Raw genomic sequence first — 25,747 nt, 5'->3', positions numbered from 1 at the left:
GTGCAGGACTATGCCGTAAAAAAGCTGCAATTCTTTGGCTGTGCTCGTTACTAAGGGCGAGTCCCCGTGGCAGCTCTTTGAATCATCTATATATTTTATGTATTGTTAAACAGAACTTGATCCAAAGCATATGGAAACCAGGTACACATTCCTCTGCTTCAAAAACAGGAAGCTGGTTGCACAAGGTTATGCTGCAGGTGCCAATATTTGGTTCAGTCACGTGACAGAAGGTGGGCTAGTTTAGAACCAGCACTTCCATGTGTGTGTCCTGCAGGGCTAATAAATATAGCTGATGAGGCCTTTGTGTGGGTATGCACAACTTGGTACATTACTACACAATCTCTTGTGGAAAACCATAGTCAGAGGTTAATTTTGGGCTAGAGCTGACTTAGTGCAAAGCCTCAAACTGTTTTCAGCATTGTACAGAAATGAACTAAATTGAGCACATCCACACAAGGGCATCAGAAAATATGGAGTGGGCATTTTTATAAGTAGTTATTTATATAAATATTTATACACTGCCTTTCTGGCCAGAGTACACCCATAACATGCATTGATGTGGATATGGATATGACTTTGGAGGAACACTTCTGATTGGTAAACCAGTTGTTATAATTGTTTGATCATCTGCAATCTCTTCTGACAGCTTATGAGAGAGGGCTAATGTGGAGTTTGTAAACCTGCTTTGCAAACAAAAAACCCTCCCCTCTAGGGTTCTGGCAGTCATCAGGTAGCTTAAAGGAGATGCTAGACCTTAGTGATGACAATTTGCTCCATAACCTTCTTTCTAGGAGGGCTAGAGACTGACTTTTTAAAAAAAATGAAAGCTCACATTCTAGGTTACCTGCTGCGGGTGCCACAGAAAGCTTTCTCAGGTGCTATGGCACCCACAGGCAATGGGTTGGCAACCGCTGATGTAGATATTACAGAAGTGATGCTTAAGCATGAAGAGTGCCTTTCCCTCACCATTGGGCAGCTATATCCAATCCCCAAACATCTGGAATGTGTGACTTCCAAACAAACTTGAATTCCAGAAGTCTAATATGATGCAATCTAATATAGAAGCATATCTTGTTCTTATGCCTTAGCTGCTGATGCTCCATCAGTGACCAGTACCTCTGTAGCATCCACATTCACTGAAGACCAGTGAGCCAATGAAAGAGATGGAGAAGGAATCTAAAAATTAATATAGGGAAGAAAAGAAGAGGATAGGAAAGAAAGGAAAAGGCTGACAATCAATTATATTCATACACTGATCTCTTACTAAGAGGGACTGTAATCCTGAGCTGTCTCTGTCTATCCATTGTGGTAGCAGCCCCATTGTGAGGTATTCAGTGAACTAGTGCCTGAGACCCGAGATCACTGTTGGGCTTTGGCCAAAGTAATGGAACTGATCTCTGCCGGCATTCAGATGTCTAAAGGATCAGGGTTTGTTTGCAGTGTGTGTGTTTAATTTTGTGTCAACTGCAAGCATTTTTCTCCTTCTCCTTGCAAAAATGTAGGCAGTTGTGTCAATTTTACCATAAGAGGAAAGCATGCTAAAACTGACAGTACAGCATTTCGAATGATGCTGAAGCTGGGAGTGAAGAGCTGTCCAGGAAAGGAACAAAGTGGCAGGAACTGTAGGCTTGAGGCTGTGGTCAGTGGAAGGGATTGATCATTTTGTACTGGTCAGAAGAACTTAATTATCAGTTTGTTTGCTTGATCCTCTGTCTTTTCCGCATGGAAATCCATTCCTACTTAAATTCACTCAGTGACTAGAGAAAAGAGTGGGGAGCAGTAGCAAGTTAGACTCTGTCCTTCTCATGGAATGTGTGTGAGGAAGAAGTCAAATTACGATGGGGAAGGAAGGTGAAGGATCAAGTAAAGAAATTTGCTGATTGTAGCTTAGTTTGTGTATGGACTGTTACTGCAAGACCTCTTGCTTGGAGCAAACTGCACAGCATCTACGCTGCTTGGGGCAAGCTTTAGTGCTACTACCCATTAACCTCTTATGAGCGTGCATAGTTGCCCTCTTTTATGTTGCAAGCCTCTTGGCATTCCTTGTGGTTCAGATTTATTTTTAGATGAAGGGGTCTTATGTGGACTTTCGCCAGTATAGACCTGTATGGGGAGGAAATGGTCTGATCCCAACACTCGTATTTTTCTTGTTCTGATAACAGGCAAAGGGCAACAGAACAGTATGGTATATTATTCTTGGAGGTTTTGAAACGGACACAACTAGAAGACATCTGTCTGTAGCGCCTTTTTGCTAGTATTTCAGCCTAGTCTGAACATCATCTACTTCAGTAGATTGTGCTTTAGTTCCGTTGGGTTGAGTTGGGTTTTAAACCCACCTTTATGTCTGATGTCAATTGCTAGTTTGATTTTATAAGTTACTAGCAGCCTTGTACCCAACATCGGTCAGGAATTCTAGGAAACAAACAAAAATAATCAGTGCAGTTTGGAAAGGCTTAGTCGGCCAACTTGATTCAAAATGGCATACAATTGTATCAAAATATAGACAAAAAGCTGCCCCTTGATCTCAGGAATCATCATACAGAATTTGGTTACAGTATCTTAAGAGGGGTCCAAATGCATAGCGAGCAAACCACTTTCCAAAACATATAAAAGACTGTGGTGAATTGCTTGCTCCCTTTAAAATAGCTTGTTGCATTCACACATATAACAGAAATCCAAGAACCTTAATAATAAACCATACTGTGCATGCAGCTTGATCAGTCCCATTCTGCTCCTTCATTTTACATGAGCAGATAAACAAACCAGGAAAGGGATAGCTTAGCTTTATATCCAAACCCAAGATCATGGTTTGATTCTCCCTAACAGGCCAGAATTCATAAGGCAACAAAGAACAATTGTTTAAGGCTGGTTAGTGATCCTGGCTTGTTAGAGAGAAACATATCTGATCCCAGGATTGAGGTTTAACACTAAGCTACCCCCTTTCTGGGGATTGCTATAGCGATCAGGCCACATGTAGCAGCAGGCAGCTTGTGTCTTCTGCATTTACATCTAAAATGGTATCCCATTGCCTGGAAGACAGCTAGGGAGAAACGAAAAGTCCTGATGTGTGTAGACATCAAACTGCAGTTCTCTGAATTGTAGTTCTAAGTTGTATAACTTTTCGCCATCAACCTGATAGTCAGTAAGTAGTCTCAACTGTAACTTCTAGTTTTTCCCCAAGTTCCCGCATCCATGTGGTTGGAGATATACTTGTTTAGGGCTCTCGTATCTTTCGACCCACCAAGCATCTGTAATGGCCTACTAAGTATTATGATAAGCTCGCTGCAGTATCAGGCAGGCAGCAAAAAGCAGAGGCTTTTTGAGGCCCTAGTAAGCTACCTTCCATGGCTGCATTCTGCTTGGTGGGTCACATGTTGTGCTGCTGTGCCTTGAAGTTCAATCAGAAAACATGTTTGAACATGTGCATGTGTTGAACAACTTTGGAGAGTTTTCAAATCTACTCTCCCCCCCAAAAAAAATTATTGTATTGTTTAGAAGCAGAAGCACATCTTGAAACAATGTGCCAAAATAAAGTCCTTGTGCAGATGGGAGCCAGAACCTCCCCCTCCCAAGAAACGTCTATATTTTTTGCCAATATAAGATTTAAGGTCTCACTTGCATATTTACTTTTCACACCATTTCCTTCCGCATTTTGTTTCACAATTCTCCAAGGAGAGAAAATGCAGTGCAGAATAAAATGTGTCTGCCCAACTCTGAAGTGAAAATCAGGTGGCAGAAGTCAGCTGTTATTCATTCTGGAAATTTAGATTATGGGTCTTTATCCTTTCAGAGACTATGTAGCAATAAAAGATTTGGACCACATTCTGCTTCTAGTGAGACTTCACTACTCTTTGGCTTAGCTTCTAAGGTGTTATGGAATCTCTGTGAGCATTCCAGCTGCTCATAAGTTACTCTTAGCATGCTGAGTCTAGGAACCAGTTGGAGCTACTGCTGGAAAGTGCATACCACTTGGCCTTGCCGTGTAGGAGGTCAAAGCAACCTGCTTCAGGTGGCACCATGTGGGGGTGGAATAGATGAAGGCAGAAATTGGTATCTGAATGGTGCAGCAAACGTCTTTAAAGTGTTTGCACCAGTTGTCCCTGAGAGAAGTTCAGTTCAGCTGACTTTGCACATGCCCTGAGGCTATGTGGATATTTTGGCTTTGCTCTGAGAAATAAGTGCAGCACCAGTGCAAGGAATCAAAGAAACCACAGGAGTTCAAACTGAGTATCAGGGGAAGCCCTAGTGGTTCCATTCAAATATCCTCCTCATAGTTGCTGCTGAACAGGGGAATTTCCTTGTTCTTAGCAATATTCATTTTATTTTATATATGTGCAAGCCTAATTGGTCCCTGGAACTCATACCATATCTAATGCACATAAATACATTTATTTAGCATTAATTAACTCTGGACAATAGAGAGGAAAAAAATAAAGGAAAGAGGAAGATGCTTGGTGGTGGGGGAATGTGCTTGCTGGAAGATGCCTCTGTTACTGTCCAGAGTTAATTCACTAATAAGCAAAAAACGTAGCGGTTTATGAACGCACCTATAGCCAACAGATATTTCTATCAAACTTGAAAAAGCAGGAAAATTGGGCAACTATAGTGAATGCACCAGGGGAGCAGGAGACCTGACCTCCTCTCTGAGATATTGCACTGCTCTACAAAATGCAAACACAATTTGGGTTAGTCTTTCACAGTCCAATCCACTTGCTGTGTAGCTTGGAAGAATTTGGCAACATGTGCCTCTGAGCATATGATGAGTGGTGGCAAAACCTACAATCAGGACTCCATCTCCAAAGATGGAGTATTAAGTGTTTTGTATGTTTGTTGATGTTCTTCTTACTTTGCTTCTTTCCTGTGTAACTACTGTTTCTACAGAAAATCTAACTTAGAAAATTATATTTCTCTCCTTATTCATCCTAGAAATCTATGTCAAATTTATTTTTATTAATTTCAAAGTCTTTTTATTGGTCAGTGTCATATGCTGGTGAAGACAGCCTTTTGTGTTTCAAACTGGAGGTTATGTTCTAGTTCTATTTGGGTGCATTAACAGTTGAAACTGAAACTGTAGTTTGATGTAAAATTAGACTGATTACAATATGTTGTTACTTAAGCAATGACTCTAGCTCAGTGGTTCCCAACCTTTATGAGCATGGGACCCCCTTTATAAGCTGAAAATTTTTTGTCACCCCCCTCCCCCCAGGGAGGCAGGCTGGCTGCCAGGAAGGAAGGGGGAAAGCAGCCTTTCTTTGCAGCCTTGCTTCTTTTTGCTTCACAAAAAGCCCTCTCCTCTCATTCTAAGTAAGGGCGTTGCCAGTAGCGGCAGTGCAAGGAGACGGGAATCAGTGATAGTAATCCCCTCTTCTTCCTGGTAGCCCCACCCTCAGCCTCCTTTGGCATCTGCCATGTATTTTATAGGCAGATGCCTGCCCTTAGTGCGCCTGAAAGACGCTCTGGTGCTTCAGCAAAAGGCCTCCCCTCTCATTTGGAGCAAGGGGGAGGTGTCATCTGCAGCGCCAGTGGAAAGCAGTGTTGAGGGAATGAAGACTTTTTTTAAAAAAATTAATAAATAATTCATTTCTTTACTGTTCACGGCCCCCTCTGGATTACTTCACGGCCCCCAGGTTGGGAACCACTGCTCTAGCTGTTGGAAAAAACAAACTTGGCCTGCCCAAGATGCATGTTTTCAGCCTGCTATGCTTAAACCATCCCACTTAAGGAAAGGTGGGTATGGTCAATTAAAAACATAGAGCACACCTAGAAATTTTGCTAGAATATATTTCACCTCCCACTGTTTTATCTTGTGCAAACTGAAACACTCCTGATGTTGATTAGAGACTATTCTGCAGAATAGTCAGTGCCATTATTCCACAGTAGCTATTGGAGTTCTTTTAGTGTAAATTATGCAAAGTGTTGGTGTACTTCACATATTCACAGAAACAGAAGCAAAAGAAAATGAGTTACTATAGGAAACATATTTCATATTGCGAAATCAAACATATTTGAAGTGACTATCTGAACAGTATCAACTGCCTTAATATTGTTGCTTCGTCCTTGCTAAGATAAGATCAGCACAGCACATGTCTTGTTTCTGTTATTTGGGCTGATTGCAGGTGTTGCTACCACTCACCATATGCTCAGAGGCACATGTTACCAAATTCTTCCAAGCTACGCAGGAGGTGGATTGGACTATGAAAGACTAACCCAACTAGTGTTTGTATTTTGCCAAATTTGTAGGACAGTACAATATCTCAGAGAGGAGGTCAGGTCTCCTGCTCCCCTGGTGCATTCACTACAGCTGCCCAATTTTCCTGCTTTTTCAAGTTTGATAGAAGTATCTGTTGGCTATAGGTACGTTCTTAAACTGCAAGGGTTTTTTTTGCCTATTAGTGAATTTCTTTGCTTCCAGGAGGTGAGAAATGGGATCATGTACAAGTTTGTGCTGAGAATGGATTATTTGCATGCTTGAGTTTGATGGGATTTAATCCCCTGCAATCATGCTTATGATATGTGAAACTGACCACGGGGGAGGGGAGGAGGAGGAGGGAGGGCAGAAGGGAGGAGAGGGGTGGGAGCAGGTGGGGGGAGGAGGAGGGCAGGTTTGATCATTTACATACTTATTGAGTTCAGTGGGATTTACTCCCATGCATTCATGCTTAGGAAAGGTAAAACTGACAACGGTGGAAGAGGAGAAGAGGGAGTGAGGGCTGGAGTGTGCAGGGGAGGGGGAAGAAGGAAGAGGGGAGGGGAGAAAGGAGAGGCGGAGAGCGGAGAGGAAAGGCAGGTCTGATTATCTGCATGCTTATGAATTCAATGGGATTTACTCCCTTGCAGTCATGCTTACAATAGGTAAAACTGACCATGGAGGAGGGGGAGGAGGGGGAAAGAGGAGAGGAAGGAGGGGGAATTGTAAGTGGGAGGGGATAGGAGGGAGGAGGAGGGGAGGACATTTGATCAGTTTCATGCTTTTTGAGTTCAGTGGGATTTACTCCTGTACAATCATGCTTAGGATAGCTGAAACTGACCTGGGGGAGGGGAGAGGGAGGGGAAGGGGAGGAGATTGGCTGGGTGGGCACTGGGCAGAGGGAAAACCCCTTTCCTTTCCAAAAGGAAAGCATTGTGAATAGTATCATTATTTTTCACGGTTTCCCCCACCTTTTTTATTCTACCACAGACACATGTAGTCTCCCAGCAAAATTTAAACCAAAGCTGTCCCTGGGCACAGCTACACTTCCCAGGATTCTTTGGGGGAAGCCAGGACAGTCTAAAGTAAAATAAAGGTCTGATATGGGCATGGCCCCCTGATTAGCCAAGCCAAGCAGCTGTGAGTCTGGCTTTTAAAACACACTGACAGTTGGTTCTTACTGGCATGCCCGATGTTAAACTTCAATGTTAAATCCAATGTTAAATTTCTTTAATTAATTAAAAATCAGCTATGGGTTTTTTTTGCTTTTAAACTGAACATGACTGATATTTAATTAATTAATTTCAACAAATTATGAGACCACTGACCAGGCCCGCCCTTAGCATGTGCAGGGCCTGGGGCAAAAGCATAGTTGGGGGCCCCCCACATTCTCTCTCTCTCTCTCTCTCTATATATATATATATTTATACACGAATATACAAAAATTGATTGGGGAGGTAGGATTTTTGAAGTGTGGATCGTTAAGTGGGGTGAGAATTTAGCTGCATATGACTGGGTAGGTTCAATTTACTTAATGGAAAGGACATGAGAGGACAGCAGAAAAAGGAGTGTTCACTTGGCAAAGAGAAAACCTCATATGGATTACGAATAACTTGAGAACATATACACTATATGGTAGGGGAGTAAAATTAGAAGCAAAGCAAAAAAAAGGCTAAAAGCAGAGACAAAGGTCTGGTTTGCAGGAGCAGCTGGCAGGAGGAGTAAACAGAGATGGCCCCCCTCTTAGGTTGACAACTCCACTTCTTGTCTACAAGGGGCGGCACCACATGCATCAGTTGATATCGCAGTTTTCAGAAGGGAATCCACAGACAACAGGGGAAGCAGCTGCAGTTTATTTGCTGGAGTATGGGGATCCTTAAGGCTTACTCATATCTGCTCATCTGGTGCTCCCACTACCAAAAAGGGGTGATGAAGGTGGCCCATAGCATGGCAATGTGTTTACAAGGAGATGGCAGGGAAACAGGCAACACACCGAAGGGAGAAGCAAGCGAAATCGAGGTGGTGTGGAGGGGGAAGAGAGACAGAAGGGAAGACACAAATTACCGGTAAACAAAATAAAGTCCAGTAGGAGGAAACGCTGCTCTCCCACCCCATCTCCCTGATTTTGGGGGCGGGTGGAGAACCAACAACCACACAGGAACTAAAGTAACTTCCAGGCGTCTGGAAGGGCTTCCAAAGTACAGCCGACATTTGGGGAAATGCCTCTGAGCCCCGTTTTTGCTTCTGGCCTTCCATGCCCATGAGCTCTTGGCTCCCCGACCCTTCTCCCCCATCTTGTTTTCCCCAAACTCTCTGGTCGCCTGGGCCCAGCATCTCCAAATCTCCAAGCCACACCCCTGGACCCCCTTCAGCTCAACTTGCGTTGGTACAGCCTCTGTAGCGTTGAAAATTGCTGCGGTAAGCCGTCAAGTGCTCCCCGCACTGGTCGCCGGTTTCTGAAACACTATATATGCAGATCACCAAGTGGGGGGCCCCCCAAAGTGCGGGGCCAGGGGCAACTGCCCTGCTTCCTGGTGCCTAGGGGCAGCTCTGCCACTGACAGAAAAAAGTGCAACAGGGGTCAGGATGTTTTCCTCTTGTTTTACACTTTCAACTTTTAATTCTCTCTTGAGTTTTTTGTCTATCGCCATGAAAACTTATGAGCGTTGTTAAGCAAGCGTTTCTAAGTTCAGGACTATATATTTTGTAAGGTTTTGTTTTGAAATGAGGTCATGGGAAGCAGCAGAAAGGCATGGGGGGTATTTTCAATTTAACATTATGGAATGCAAAAAATCCTTGCTGGCTATAGTATACAGCCACTCTTGTGGCTGTATAATTAGTGCTAAATAAAGGCACATTAGATATGGTAGGAGTTCCAGGGAGCAATTCCATGACAATCCCAATCCTGTGCTGTTGTGTCCACAAGATTGCTCCATGCAGCTCTTTTCCAAGATGCTCAGACTCTGTGGATTGGTGTGGGACCCAGACTTTTTCAATGTTAGATAGATTCCTATACTTGCCTCCTCTCTCTGCTTCTCAGCTGCATTTATTGTTTTTCTCTTTTGGATTAGTCAGGACCTTGTGGGAAGCATAATCCATTGATATCCTCAAAAGAAAGCTTTCCCATACACTTGCATTTCAAATAACAAGGGAATTTTACATATTGTCTGCCGTTCTGTATATATTTTTTATGTATTTATTTGGTTTAGCTTTTATTGGAGTTTGTTAATTTCTCCAGGGTAAGTTCCTCAAAATGATAGTTCTGTGAATACAGTGCAATGTGAATACAGTGCAAGGTGTGTGTGTGTGTGTGTGTGTGTGTGTGTGTGTGTGTGTGTGTGTGTGTGTGTGTGTGAGAGAGAGAGAGAGAGAGAGAGAGAGAGAGAGATGTACCTTCAAGTTGATTACGACTTATGGTGACCCTATGAATCAGCGACCTCCAATAGCATCTGTCATGAACCACCTTGTTCAGATCTTGCAAGTTCAGGTCTGTGGCTTTCTTTATGGAATCAATCCATCCCTTGTTTGGCCTTCCTCTTTTTCTACTCCCTTCTGTTTTTCCCAGCATTATTGTCTTTTCTAGTAAATCATGTCTTCTCATTATGTGTCCAAAGTGTGATAACCTCAGTTTCATTATTTTGGCTTCTAGTGATAGTTCTGATTTAATTTGTTCAAACATCCCATTGTTTGACTTTTTCATGGTCCATGGTATGCACAAAGCTCTCCTCCAACACCCCATTTCAAATGAGTTGATTTTTCTCTTATCTACTTTTTTCACTGTCCAACTTTCACATCCATACATAGAGATCGAGAATACATGGTCTGAATGATCCTGACTTTAGTGTTCAGTGCATTTCTGGATCTTTTCTAGTTCTCTCATAGTGCCCTCCCCAGTCCTAACCTTCTTCTGATTTCTTGATTACTATCTCCATTTTGGTTAATGACTGTGCCAAGGTATTGATAATCCTTGACAAGTTCAATGTCCTGATTGTTGACTTTAAAGTTACATAAATCTTCTGTTGTCGTTACTTTAGTCTTCTTCATGTTCAGCTGTAGTCTTGCTTTTGTGCTTTCCTCTTTAACTTTCATCAGCATTAGTTTTAAATCATTACTGGTTTCTGCTAGTAGTATGGTATTGTCTGCATATCTTAAATTATTGCTATTTCTCCCTCCAATTTTCACACCTCCTTCATCTTGGTCCCATCTGCTTTCCGTATGTTATGTTCTGCATATAGGTTAAACAAATAAGGTGACAAAGTACACCCCTGTCTCACGCCATTTCCGATTGGGAACCAATCAGTTTCTCCATGTTCTATCTTTACAGTAGCCTCTTGTCCAGAGTATAGGTTGTGCATCAGGACAATCAGATGCTGTGGCACCCCCATTTCTTTAAAAGCATTCCATAGTTTTTCATGATCTACACAATCAAACGTTTGGCTGTAACCTGTAAAGCACAGGGTGATCTTCTTCTGAAATTCCTTGCTCCGTTTCATTATCCAACATATGTTTGCGATATGATCTCTAGTGCCTCTTCCTTTTCTAAATCCAGCTTGGACATCTGGCACTTCTTGCTCCATATATGGTAAGAGCCTTTGTTGTAGTATCTTGAGCATTACTTTACTTGCATGGGATATTAAGGCAATAATTACTGCATTCCTTGGGATCCCCTTTCTTTGGAATTGGGATATATATTGAATGCTTCCAGTCTGTGGGCCATTGTTTTATTTTCCATATTTGTTGACAAATGTTTGTCAAAATTTGGACAGGTACAGTCTCAGTAACTTGTAGCAACTCTATCGGTATACCATCTGTTCCTGGTGATTTGTTTCTTCCAAGTATTTTAAGAGCAGCTTTCATCTCACATTCTAACATTTCTGGTTCTTCATCGTATGGTTCCTCTGTGAATGAATCTATCATCCTTGCATCTCTTTTATAGAGTTCTTTAGTGTATTGCCTCCATCTTCCTTTTATTTCATCTCGGTCGGTCAGTGTGTTCCCCTGTTGATTATTCAACATCCCTACTCTTTGTGTAAATTTCCCTTTAAGTTCTCTAATCGTTTGGAATAAGGCTGAATGGAGTGTTGGGATTTGGGTATAAGGGTGAAGATGTTACAAAAATGTTTCTGCAATTTTGTGGGCCATCTACTGTGCATAGATACTAGCAGTGTCCAGTTTCCTTAAAGAATCTGTTAAGTAGCCAACTGGATAAATCAAATGTCTTAATTTTGAACCACAGTTTGTTTGCTGTGTTGTTCAGTGTTTCCAACCACACTCCTATTGGTTTTCCTCTTTCTCATTTTGTTTCTTCACCTTTCTGTCTCTTTGTTTTTGGTCCTTTAATCCTCCCACAACAATCCTACCATCTGTTTCTCACCATCCCTTTCTTGTGTGAGTCCAGGCCCTGTACTGTAGCAAGGCTTCCTGAATACAGGTTTTTATTCCCTCAAGACTTAAAGGCTCCAGCCCACTGTGGGAGCAGATGGCCTTCCTGCAAAACCCTTGGTTTAATGGCTTGGTGATCTAGTGTGACAGCGGCTGCCTTGGAATTTTCAGAAAAGAAGGAAAATGCCATTGTGTTTGATTTTTAAAGAGTGATTGCCTTTTCTGAGGCTATTTGTACAAACCTAAAATACCAAAAGTTCTGTGATGCCTTCAAGTCTCATTTTATTGTGGCATATGGTTTTCATAGGCACTATGAGCCTTACTTCATTAGATGCATGGACAGAGAAGGAGTTTGATACATAAACTCATTGCTTGAGGCACTGTGATAAAAAGGGAAGATCTTAAAGTTAGGGACACAGGAAGCTGCCTTATAGCAAGTCAGACAATTGGTCCGTCTAGCTTTATATTAGCAACACTGACTAGCAGACGCTCTCGAGTTTCAGGTAGGGAGTCTTTCCCAAGCCTACCTGGAAATGCCAGGGACTGAACCTAGGACCTTCTGCATGCAAAGCAGACGCTCTACCACAGATCTGTGGCCCTTGTATGACTTAACTCCTATATTGTTGGTGTGCAAATTATTCATGCAAAACCTAATTTAAAAGTAATCTGCTTTTTCTGGAACTTTAAAATGTGAATGCTGAAGAATTGCCTTACACCAAATGGAGAATAACTGGCAGTCAGAATCCTCTTTTCCATTGTGTCAAATTTAACTGATTCCTGATCTGACAGCACTTAACAGACCCAGCTATCATTTAATTATTGGTATGGTTTCACCATCTCAGCTGGACTGTGGAGCAAGCATCTTGGTAATGCAAATATAGACATTAAAGGGACAATGCAAAGTGTCTGCTGTGGCTTAACTGTTCTCAAAAGGGTAGATATGCTATTTTATGTTTGGCATATGGTGCAGACTAGGAGGGTGTTGGGCCTAACCAGCTCTGTCACTGAATCTAATTAGCTTTTCTGTTTGCTCGTTTCTCTTTATGTCAACAGGGGAGGATGACCCTGTTAACTTTATCCAGCAAGCATTAGAGGGTAACCTGAAGGAATAATGTATATGAGATTAGACCACAGATGGGCAACTTGCAACCTAGCAGCTACATGTAACCCCTAACCTTATTTTATATGAACCCCCAGTACCCTTTGCATGCATTCTTTCATCTTCAGAGTTCTTCTTTATTAATCAAAATTTATACTGTTTAATATAATAAAAATCTTTAACATGAAAATATTTACATGAAAACAATAAAAATATAGCAACATTCAATAAAACTTCCTAAAAATGAGATCAAAACAAACCGGAACAATATATTGCAAATAAAATTCAACAGTGTGTGAAACAAAAAATAAAGTTAAGAGAGTCCAGAAAAGTTGGTTTAATCGTATATGTTTCCAAGAGCCGTTTAAATGACATAACTGTCTTTGCCTCACAGTTTACCAAAGGGAGGACATTCAAAGGGCCCTTCCTGTTCATTTCCTCCTTATTTTTCCTGCCTTTTTAAAATGGCTTTTTCTATGTAGCTTCAGAACAATTGGAAGGAGAAAGGGCAGTATTTTGTTTGATAAAAATAATCTTATTTTGCTCTTTTCCTGGTTGTATGGATTGGAGAAAACAAGCTCTCCCCCCTACCAGCTATATGAGATCAAATTGGTAGGCATGAAAAAAGGCAGGAAGCAACTTAAGTATTAAAATACATTCAGCATACAGCTCTTTACATTGACCACAAAATGCAACAGGTGGAAAATATGTTAAATTTGGTAAATACGGTAAATTTAAATTTTCATTAGGGAGTAACACTAGTGGCAGAATCTGTCTTTGCCTTTATGTGATTTCACTGATGATTATTTTAATATTACCAAGAAGTATTTTAGGTTCTTAACATTTTTCTTTCTTCCAAATATTTTATTTTTACTGCATGGGCAGGGTCATAGCCATGACGTATGTGCAGAACATTTTACATCAATTGAATAAGAACACAAGAGCAACTCTGCTGGATCATACCAAAGGTCTATCTTGTCCAGCCTCCTGGGCCAGTAGGCAACCAGATGGCTGCAAGAAGCCCACGAGCAGAACATGAGGACAATATCTATTTACATTATTTTATTGAGAGCATTTTAAACCCTCCCTACATCAGGGAATCCCAGGACAGGCTACAGCTAGTAACTCTTTGGGGAAGAGCCATAACTCAGTGGTAGAACATCTGTTTTGCATGCAGAAGGTCCTAGGTTCAGCATCTCTGGGAAGGGTTGGGATATACTTCCTGTCTAAAATCCCGAAGAGTTGCTGCCGGTCAGCGTAGACAGTCCTGAGCTAGATGGACCAACAGTCTGACTCTGTATAAGGCAGCTTCCTATATTCCTAGCATTTCAAAACAACAGCGATCCAGCAGATAACAGCAGCTAAAATAATACTTCATGCTACAAAAGATTTTAATTTGTAACTAACTACAGCAGCGGACTATATTTATTTGTCTAATTCCATTTATGAATCTCTTCATATGAAACAACTCTAGGCTACTTAAAAAAACTATTAACAATCTTTCCTGTACACTGCCCTGATCTTTTACGAGAGGGTGGTATATTTATTTATTTATTTATTTATTTAATTACATTTTTAAACCGCCCTATAGCAACAAGCTCTCAGGGCGGTGTACAAAAGATAAAAACAGGTTAAAACACAAATAAACATGAAAACAATACAGTATAAAAATATATAAACAAAATTAAGACAAAGACAAATTAAAGTAGAATTTAAAATGCCTGGGCAAAGAGGTAGGCCTTTACCTGGCGCCGAAAAGATAACAAAGAAGGCGCCAGGCGTATCTCGTCAGGGAGGGCGTTCCATAACTCGGGGGCCACCACCGAGAAGGCCCTAGCTCTAGTTATTACTCTCCAGGCCTCCATATGCGTTGGAACCCGGAGAAGGGCCTTCGACGTCAGGCGCAGTGAACGGGCTGGTACATAGCGGGAGAGGTGTTCCACCAGGTATTGCGGTCCAATGCCGTTAAGGGCTTTATAGGTAAGAACCAACACTTTGAATCTGACCCGGAAACATATTGGTAGCCAGTGCAGCTGGGCCAGGACAGGAGTTATATGATCATATTTTTTAGTCCCGGTAAGAACTCTGGCCGCAGCATTCTGCACCAGCTGAAGTTTCCGAACCGTCTTCAGAGGTAACCCTACATAGAGTGCATTACAGTAATCCAATCTAGAGGTTACCAGAGCATGGATAACTGTGGCAAGGTTCTCCCTGTCCAGATAGGGTCGCAGTTGGGCTACCAGCCGAAGCTGGTAGAACGTGTTCCGTGCCACCGAGGCTACCTGAGCCTCCAGAGACAGGAGCGGATCTAATAAGACCCCCAAACTACGGACCTGCTCCTTTAGGGGGAGTGTAACCCCATCTAGGGCAGGTCGGACATCAGCCATCTGGGCAGAGAGCTCCCCCACCAACAGCATCTCAGTCTTGTCAGGATTGAGTTTCAGTTTATTAGCTCTCATCCAGTCCATTATCGCATCCAGGCAGTGGTTTAGTACATCAACAGCCTCACCTGAAGAAGATGAAAAGGAGAAGTAGAGCTGCGTATCATCACCATATTGCTGGAAACGCACTCCAAATCTCCTTATGACCTCACCCAGCGGCTTCATATAGATATTAAAAAGCATGGGGGACAGAACCGAACCCTGCGGGACCCCATATTGGAGTACCCAGGGATTCGAGTAATGGTCCCCAAGCACCAACTTCTGGAGACGATTCTCGAGGTAGGAGCACAGCCACTGCCAAGCAGTGCCTCCAACTCCCAAGTCCGCAAGCCGCCCCAGAAGGATACCATGGTCGATGGTATCAAAAGCCGCTGAGAGGTCCAGGAGAACCAACAGAGTTACACTCCCTCTGTCTTTCTCCCGACAGAGGTCATCATACAGGGCGACCAAGGCTGTTTCTGTACCAAACCCCGGCCGAAAGCCCGATTGAAATGGATCCAGATAATCAGTTTTATCCAGGAGAGCCTGGAGCTGGCGAGCGACCACACGCTCTAAAACCTTGCCCAGGAATGGAACATTTGCTACCGGTCTATAGTTGTCAAGGTTTTCAGGGTCCAAGGAGGGTTTTTTTAGGAGCGGTTTCACCACCGCCTGTTTCAGACAGAGTGGTACCACTCCTCTCGTAAAGAGGCATTGATCACCTCCTTGGCCCATCCGGCTGTTCCATTCCTGCTAGTTTTTATTAGCCACGAGGGGCAAGGATCCAGAGCAGACGTGGTCGCCCGCACCTGTCCAAGCACCTTGTCCACATCCTCGAGCTGTACCAACTGAAATTCATCCAATAAAACAGGACAAGACTGTGCTCTGGACACCTATAAGAACATAAGAACATAAGAAGAGCCTGCTGGATCAGGCCAGTGGCCCATCTAGTCCAGCATCCTGTTCTCACAGTGGCCAACCAGGTGCCTGGGGGAAGCCCGCAAGCAGGACCCGGGTGCAAGAACACTCTTCCCTCCTGAGGCTTCCGGCAACTGGTTTTCAGAAGCATGCTGCCTCTGACTAGGGTGGCACAGCACAGCCATAATGGCTAGTAGCCATTGATAGCCCTGTCCTCCATGAATTTGTCTAATCTTCTTTTAAAGCCATCCAAGCTGGTGGTCATTACTGCATCTTGTGGGAGCAAATTCCATAGTTTAACTATGCACTGAGTAAAGAAGTACTTCCTTTTGTCTGTCCTGAATCTTCCAACATTCAGCTTCTTTGAATGTCCACGAGTTCTAGTATTATGAGAGAGGGAGAAGAACTTCTCTCTATCCACTTTCTCAATGCCATGCATAATTTTATACACTTCTATCATGTCTCCTCTGACCCGCCTTTTCTCTAAACTAAAAAGCCCCAAATGCTGCAACCTTTCCTCGTAAGGGAGTCGCTCCATCCCCTTGATCATTCTGCTTGCCCTCTTCTGAACCTTTTCCAACTCTAGAATATCCTTTTTGAGATGAGGCGACCAGAACTGTACACAGTATTCCAAATGCGGCCGCACCATAGATTTATACAACGGCATTATGATATCGGCTGTTTTATTTTCAATACCTTTCCTAATTATCGCTAGCATGGAATTTGCCTTTTTCACAGCTGCCGCACACTGGGTCGACATTTTCATCGTGCTGTCCACTACAACCCCGAGGTCTCTCTCCTGGTCGGTCACCGCCAGTTCAGACCCCATGAGCGTATATGTGAAATTAAGATTTTTTGATCCAATATGCATAATTTTACACTTGTTTATATTGAATTGCATTTGCCATTTTTCCGCCCATTCACTCAGTTTGGAGAGGTCTTTTTGGAGCTCTTCGCAATCCCTTTTTGTTTTAACAACCCTGAACAATTTAGTGTCGTCAGCAAACTTGGCCACTTCACTGCTCACTCCTAATTCTAGGTCATTAATGAACAAGTTGAAAAGTACAGGTCCCAATACCGATCCTTGAGGGACTCCACTTTCTACAGCCCTCCATTGGGAGAACTGTCCGTTTATTCCTACTCTCTGCTTCTGCTTCTTAACCAATTCCTTATCCACAAGAGGACCTCTCCTCTTATTCCATGACTGCTAAACTTCCTCAGAAGCCTTTGGTGAGGTACCTTGTCAAACGCTTTTTGAAAGTCTAAGTACACTATGTCCACTGGATCACCTCTATCTATATGCTTGTTGACACTCTCAAAGAATTCTAATAGGTTACTGAGACAGGAGTTTCCCTTGCAGAAGCCATGCTGGCTCTGCTTCAGCAAGGCTTGTTCTTCTATGTGCTTGGTTAATCTAGCTTTAATAATACTTTCTACCAGTTTTCCAGGGACAGAAGTTAAGCTAACTGGCCTGTAATTTCCGGGATCCCCTCTGGATCCCTTTTTGAAGATTGGCGTTACATTTGCCACTTTCCAGTCCTCAGGCACGGAGGAGGACCCGAGGGACAAGTTACATATTTTAGTTAGCAGATCAGCAATTTCACCTTTGAGTTCTTTGAGAACTCTCGGGTGGATGCCATCCGGGCCCGGTGATTTGTCAGTTTTTATATTGTCCATTAAGCTTAGAACTTCCTCTCTCGTTACCACTATTTGTCTTAGTTCCTCAGAATCCCTTCCTGCAAATGTTAGTTCAGGTTCAGGGATCTGCCTTATATCTTCCACTGTGAAGACAGATGCAAAGAATTCATTTAGCTTCTCTGCAATCTCCTTATCATTCTTTAGGACACCTTTGACTCCCTTCTCATCCAAGGGTCCAATTGTCTCCCTAGATGGTCTCCTGCTTTGAATGTATTTATAGAATTTTTTGTTGTTGGTTTTTATGTTCTTAGCAATGTGCTCCTCAAATTCTTTTTTAGCATCCCTTATTGTCTTCTTGCATTTCTTTTGCCAGAGTTTGTGTTCTTTTTTATTTTCTTCATTCGGACAAGACTTCCATTTTCTGAAGGAAGACTTTTTGCCTCTAAGAGCTTCCTTGACTTTGCTCGTTAACCATGTTGGCATCTTCTTGGCCCTGGCGGTACCTTTTCTGATCTGCGGTATGCACTCGAGCTTCTAATATAGTGTTTTTAAACAACTTCCAAGCATTTTCGAGTGATGTGACCCTCTGGACCTCATTAGGATCAACTGCTACAATATTGGAGTCAAGGTCCCGGCGGATGTTCGTGATCTTATCTTGGAAGTGTCTCGCAAACTCATTACAGCGAGCTGTTGATGATATTATTGCGTTCTGAGGACCAGAATGTAAGAGTCCCCGAACAACTTTATAAAGCTCCGCTGGGCGGTTGGAAGATGACTGAATGGAGGCAGCAAAGTACTGCTTCTTTGCTGCCCTCACCGCCTTCACATAGAGCTTGGTGGAGACCTTCACAAGTGCAAGGTTACAGCCGTCGGGAGTTCGTCTCCATTTGCACTCAAGCCGTCTCCTTTCTTGCTTCATCACTCTTAGCTCCGGGGTAAACCACGGAGCCCGTTGAGCTCTGCAAAGGAGAGGGCGCATTGGGGCGATCGTGTCAGCTGCCCGGGTCATTTCCGTATTCCACAGATTGACCAGGGTTTCGACAGGAGCGTCAGTTTTATCAGCCGGAAAACTCCCCAGAGCCTTCTGAAAACCCTCAGGATTCATTAGTCTCCGGGGACGGACCATCTTAATTGGTCCTCCACCCTTGCAGAGGGAAGAAAACATTGTGAGTCTAAACCTCAATAGGCGGTGATCTGACCATGACAAAGGAACAGATGTAAAATTCCTCACTCCCAGATCATTTATAAAATACTTTTATAAATAAATTATATCTCAAACTTTTGTGTATAAAACAATTAGAACAATTTCATATACCCAAGTGCCTGAGCAAATAGACAAATTTAACTTGGTACCAAAATGCCAAGAATGTCAGTATGTGCCATATTTTGGGGGGAGAGGGCATTCCATAATCAGGTGCCACTACTGTGAAGGCCCTATCCAGTGTCACCACCTGATGTGCTTCAACTCAATGTCTTCTTCACTGTTTTCCCCAGCCACTGATATTCAGAGGCGTGGGGCCTCCAATCCTGGAGGTAATAGATCCTTAGCAGCACTATGAGTTACAGTGTGTTAATTGTTTGCTGTTAAAATGTTAGGGCTGTATATGCTTTTATTGATGTATTTTATGTTTTGTTGTATATATCACCCTAAGCACCTTTGGAGGAAGGGCAAAACATAAATACATACCCTAAATAAATAGCTGACATGACTAGTGGCTATGACACTCCACACACACACACAAACTCCCCCAAAAGTACAAGTACTTTAGTTGCATCCATAGGTAAAAGTATACAGTCAAATGCCTTTAACACATTCTTGAAATACCTTATATACTATTTTAACTGATGAAATGATACATTTTTTAGGAAATATGACAAAGAATTGAAAACATGTTTATAACATGGTCAGCCTGGATTTGATTATGAATGAAAGGATGCAGCTATAATCTTTTTAATCTGCATATTTACTATGCAGTATAATGAGCCAAGCACTGCAGCATTCTCCCCTTTTAAGTGTACACAAAGCCTTAAAAGACCTTAATCGAGCAGAGTAGTTAACATGGGTATGTTAATGTGCACTTTATCATAAGGGTTTGATTACCACTGTCTAATGCAGAATCAGTGGTTTGGATCTTAAACCCCTGTGAAACCACAGTCTAGTCAGAACTAAGCAGTTTAGGAATATTTGTTTCATGCAGTATCATAGGAAGGGCTGTAACTCAGTGGGAAAATGCATGTTTTGTGTGCAAAAGGCCCTAATTTTAATCCCCAGTGTTTCCATGGAGGGTGAGGGTAGACTCCTGTCAGAAGCCTTGAAGACTGCTGCTAGTCAGTGTTGGCAGTACTGAGCTAGATGTACCAATGCTCTGACTTGGTATAAGTCAGCTTCCTATGTTCCTATGAAGAAGGTATTATGGCTTCATAAATAGTTCACTGCTTTCCAGCGCAGTCCTGCAGATGTCTACTCAGAGGTAGTGGTGGATGGATCACTCTGTTTCTGGTCCATGTCCATTTCTGTTATCTTTATTCAGAAATCTGTTCCCTCTTGTTTTTATTATTATTATTATTAAATTTTATTTATACCCCGCCTTTCGTCCAAAGGCCCTCAAGGCGGCTTACACAGAAAAATAAACGCAGGTGTAGAAATACAATAAAAATACAATAAAAACAATACAATTTTCAAAAATTAAATTAAATAACAAATGACATTATCATTATCAGCACCACCAAGAAAGAGGGGGTGGTGTTAGCGGGGGCGGCAGAAGGGCGACAGGCATTTGTTACAGCAAAGCTGTTCGCTGTTTCAATGTTGTCTTCCTCTCCATGTCCTCGGGCTCGCTCAGCTGCTGCTCCCCAGGCTTCTGCTGCTGGTGACGGTTTATGTTGGGGGACGGCTGCGGGAGCTTGGGCTTGGGGACCTGGGCCTTGCCTGGAGCAGGAAGAGGAGAAGGACGTGGCGGCGGCGGCTTTTGTTGAGTGGGAGGCCCCATGCCAGGCTGTTGTGGGGCAGGAGGCACCGGGCTGTGTTCACATTAATTTCAATGGGACCTACGTGCAACGAATGCAGTCCGGATTCAATCCATCCTGACCATATTTACATGATTTTTCAGCCACCCCGGAAATTTGAAAAAGGAAAAATGGCCTACAAATATGACTGCCGACACAACCGGACCTCCTTTGTCTTACCTCCTGCTCTTTCCAGTTTACTCTGCAGATAAAACTTACGAAAATCTGTATTTAATTATGGACTTAAATATGTAGTTTATCACAAAATAACATTTAAATGCATACTTTATTTTAACGTATGCTTTCCTAAAATGTCAACCTAAAACAGTCTTTGTTTTCTTTATTTGAATATATACATTTTGAGACCCAATTTGATTGCAATATGTTTTAAACTGTTTTTAATTTTGTATTTTACATTGTTGCAAACCGCCCTGGGACCTTCTAGTGAAGGAAAGGTAATAAGTGATGATGATGTACATATTTTGAGCTGAGAACTTTATTACAAAATTTGGAGAAGTGTGAAATCCAAAAGATAATTACATTTTGATCTGTGTATTAGCCCTAGAGTTGTGAATTAGGTGAGTTTGCTTAAAAATGCAGACTAAACAAAATTCTCCTCCAACCCTATTGAGAAGTAAATGTCATTTAGTTCAATGGAACTTGCTCCCAGGTACGTGTGTATTGGATTCCAGCCTTATGGGATTTAGGCTGCAAGTCTACTTAGAAGCAACTCTTATTAAATTCAATGGGGTTTACTCCCAGGTAAGTGGGATTGATTGCACCCTTAGTGTGTTAGGATTGTAACATACACATTACAGCCCTGCTTTGTTTACCTATTAAAGCTTAATGTCTAAGCGTGCACATGCCTTTTTAATCGTGTGTGTTGCATGAAGAGTCACAATTAGCCCATGTTTCATGGGTTGTTTCTGCAATATACTTGGAAGGGCAAATGAGTATTCCTCAAATACTGTTGTCCTAGTAGGTACACAATGCAAGAAAGCAATATACCGCTCTTAAAATTATAAAATGTGGTGGCTCTCAGCATGGCAAAATGCCTTGGTCTGCCTAGGAACAACGTACATTTGATATACAGTCAGCTTCATCAGCATTTGGCTTGAACAGGCAAATATCTTTTAAAGAGCTGCCACCATCCTCATTGTTTGTCTGATACATTTTTTACTTGCCTTCAATTGATCCCATTAATGACTACTAAGAATTCTTTTGTATCATCTGTCAGTTGCACATCAGTCATTCAAACAGAAGCTTGGAAGAGCAGAGCAGTTCTGCTTCAATTAGGGGTATAATCATGCAATGCCAATCAACGCTTGCCATGGTTCTTTAGTATTAGTTCTGCACTTGAAATCACTGTGTGCACTTTGTGTTTAAAATATACACCAAATTTTGAGGTGATTTTAACATGTCGCTCTTCTCCCCCATCCTTAAACTACAGTTCATTTGTTTGTCTTAAAAGGAGTTGAAAGCAAAGCTCAGTCGTTGGCATAGAAAAATTCGCCTTTTGAAAAGTAGGCTCTGAGGAAAACCTGTATTAAAGAATACCTATAGAGTTGTGGATTTAAAAAGGGTAGGGGAGAATAAAATGTATTACGCTTAGATATAAATGATTCTGCTATACATTTTAAAAAGGCACAAAAATGTAATATGAAAGACCCATTAACATGCCAACATTGTGTTAAACCAGTTTTATGACATGATTTAGTTAAATCTTTTGAACAGATTTTCTATTTATGTACTTTGTATGAGTTTTTAAAATACACTCCAGGGTAGTAAGAACAATCCTCCTCTCTTGCCAGTTTTTTTTTTTTTTTTTACAGTGAAAGTTCCCTGCTCCCTGCCATACTGAATTTCTACCTAAAGTTGATTAGTAATTAGGTCACTGGGGCTTTTTGTTAAATCTGCATTAGCACAGTTGATTGACTCCATTCCAGTTTCCTGTAGATAGAATCATATACTAGCATAGCCAAGAATACAACATTTTTTTGTATGAAGGCTCACTAAGGGGAAGAGTTGTAGCTTAGTTGTAGAGCAGTCTGTTTTGCATGCAGAGAGCCCCAGGTTCAATTTCTAGCATCTCCAGGTAAGCCTGGAAATGGCTCATGTCTGAAAACCCTGGAGAGCCACTGCTAGTTGGGCCCCATCTGCACTATACATTTAAAGCACTATTATGTTACTTTAAACAGTCATGGCTTTCCCCAAAGAATCCTGGGAACTGGTGTTTGTTAAAGGAGACCATATTCCTCATGCAAAGATACAATTCCCAGAGTTCCCTGGGAAGAGGGATTGATCGTTAAACTACTCTGGGAATTATAACTCTGTGAAGGGAATAGGGGTCTCTAACAACTCTCAGCATCCTTAACAAACTACAGCTCCCAGGATTCTTTGAGGAAAGACATGACTATTATTTGTTTGTTTGTTTGTTTGTTTATTATTGAATTTATATCCCGCCCTTCCTCCCAGCAGGAGCCCAGGGCGTCAAACAAAAGCAGTAAAAACACTTTAAAACATAAAACAGACCTTAAAATACATAAAACAAAACAACTTTAAAAACATTCTTTAAAAAAGCTTTAAAAACATCTTAAATAAAAAGGGTTAAAAACATTGTTTAATGTTAAAAAAACATTAAAAGCAATTCCAACACAGACGCAGACTGGGATAGGTCTTAACTTAACAGGCTTGTTGAAAGAGGAAAGTTTTCAATAGGCACCGAAAATATAACAGAGATGGCGCAAGGGGAGGAAATTCCATAGGGTAGGTGCTACCACACTAAAGGTCCTTTTCCTATGTTGTGCAGAACAGACCTCCTGATAAGATGGTATCCGCAGGAGGCCCTCGCCAGCAGAGCGCAGTCATCGACTGGGTATATAAGGGGTAAGATGTATCCTGGTCCTAAGCTGGCTATTTAAAGTGGTATAATACTGCTTTGCATGTACAGTAGGGCTCCGCCTTACGGTGTTCCGCTGATGCGGCGGCTTTTGTTTTTAATTTAAAAGCTATTTTTTTTCTCTTTTGCGACGTTTTCGCGTCATTTTTGCACGACGCGGCCCATTAAAGTCAATGGGGTTCCGCTTTACGGCGTTTTCCGCTTTACGGCGGGGGTTCGGAATGGAACCCGCCGTATAAGCGGAGCCCTACTGTATAGTGCAGATGGGGCCTCAGTGTAAACAAAGCTGAGTTTGATAAAAGAATGGTCTAACCTTGTTGTAAACCGCCCAGAGAGCTTCGGCTATGGGGCGGTATACAAATGCAATAAAATAAATAAATAAATAAATAACCTTGTACTAGGCAGCTTTCTATGTTTGTATATGCCTTCTCCTAAAAATATCCACAAGTACTTCTTAACATGCATATCCCTTTACTTTTTGTCATCTTATATCCATTGTAATAGATGAGATGAATGTATCTTTGAATTTTATTTTTATACTCAGAAATTTAATTCACATTCCTACATATGTGCAATTTGAATTGTATCTCTTGTTTCATGTCTGCAAAACACAGGTACACACCCCAGTCCCTAGTTATGTGTGTATATAATATCTAGTTAGGAGGCAGTGCCTGTGTCAAAATCTCACTGCAACAGAATCGGAAAATGGCAACTTCCCTTTAGATACATTTATTACATGTAGAATAAAAAGGTGATCGCACAATGTTCACACATTGTGTATGTGCATATGAATGTACCCTACATGTAGTAAGTAAGGCAGCTGAATAGGTTCCCCCTCCATTTTCAATATAAATGGAGGAATTTTTTAAACATGAGTAGAAATCTTTTTTGGGGTGGAGGCAGTACAGTATAGGGGGCTTGTAAACATCTTAAAACAATCGTAAAACATTAAGTTTCAAACGCTTGTTGGTCATCCTAGTAAGGTACCTTTTTGCACTTCTTGTCTTTCAGTGTTGTATCCAATAAGAAGATAAAATATCACCTGAATGGGCAGTTGCTTTTCTGTATCTTTAGTCTAACTGCAAGGATTAAAGAGATTTACCATTCCATATAGGGGCAGTCACTGGCACTTAGAAATCAGCAGAGGGGATTGATTTATTTTATTTTTATTTTAATATTATTTAAAATCTTTTATATATTGCTTAATATTTCAAAACTCTTTAAGCAGTAGAGAGCCTTAGCGTGCCCTAACTTGCCTACACTTGGTTTGCACCTCCACATTGCAGGCAGGAGGCCCATGTGAACCTCCCATATCTCATCCAGGTCCATCTCACCTGGATGCAATCTGTGCAAGCTTCATTAACCATCTATGGGTAAACTCTTAGCCAGTTTTGAAATATTGATGAAGCACATTGTTTTTTCATGGGATGGGCCCTGTGAGTCTTTGTATCTTTGCCTTAAAAGAATAATTCGAGGATGGTACAAGAATAAGGTCAGGGGAGCAGTTTCTGTAAAATAAAGACTTTATATTGTGATGGTTCTCCATACCTTGGCCCTGATCCAGGACAACACTTAAGCAGATCAGCTGTCTCATCTGCAGCTATAACAACTACTGTTGTGCATGAATTAAACAGGCACTTAAATTCATTGGGAGACCCAAATTATTTGCTGGGAGTGGAAACAATTTACACATACAAGGCTGCAGAACGCTTACACTTTGGTGCCTCTAATTAGACTAGGAAAAGGCTTAAAATTGAATGTATTTTGTTTGCACAAGTCATGTAATGACATTGCTAGTAGTAGAATGAAGTCCTGGGTAGCAGTGTAATTGATAAGTGCAGATCCAGAAGATGAAACTGATACAACTGCTTGCCTGGGAATCCTTTTCTATTTCTTCTTTTCAGCTGCCTCTCTCTAGTTTCCTTGACTGTCTCCATTATAGTGCTGATAAGCCAGTTCTGTTGGTCTCAAAAGCCAAAGAAGTAGATGGAGTGTTGGGCTGGTACTAGAGACCTGAGGTCAGGGTACAGTGCTGCCCAGACCTCAAACCTGAGGTTTGCTTGGAGGGGGAGAAAGCCCCCCCAAGCATATTTCCATGCTGCCAGTGACCCTGAAGAGCCGTTGGCTGCTATCCCCCAGAATTGGAGGGACTGCCTAGGTTCCCGACTAGCTCTCATATCCCACCTCCCATTCTTTCC

General features: G+C 41.9%; 1 protein-coding gene across 4 annotated transcripts in view; it reads left to right on the top strand.

The window, feature by feature from the left end:
- CCDC88C (coiled-coil domain containing 88C) overlaps positions 1-25,747 on the top strand; it is a 172,293-nt gene that overhangs the window by 52,505 nt on the left and 94,041 nt on the right. The window contains exon 1 of one of the 4 annotated variants that reach the window (XM_061611968.1): positions 1,709-1,715. The exons of the other annotated variants lie outside the window; for them this stretch is intronic. The gene's annotated coding sequence lies outside the window, so the exon portion shown is untranslated. Of the gene's footprint in view, positions 1-1,708; positions 1,716-25,747 lie in introns of those variants that run through there. 4 annotated transcript variants of the gene reach the window in all.

This window comes from Rhineura floridana, chromosome 2, assembly GCF_030035675.1.
Source record: "Rhineura floridana isolate rRhiFlo1 chromosome 2, rRhiFlo1.hap2, whole genome shotgun sequence".
NCBI lineage: Eukaryota > Metazoa > Chordata > Lepidosauria > Squamata > Rhineuridae > Rhineura > Rhineura floridana.
The sequence above is the reverse complement of the archived record's forward strand: the minus strand, read 5'-3'. Positions and strand labels throughout refer to the sequence as shown.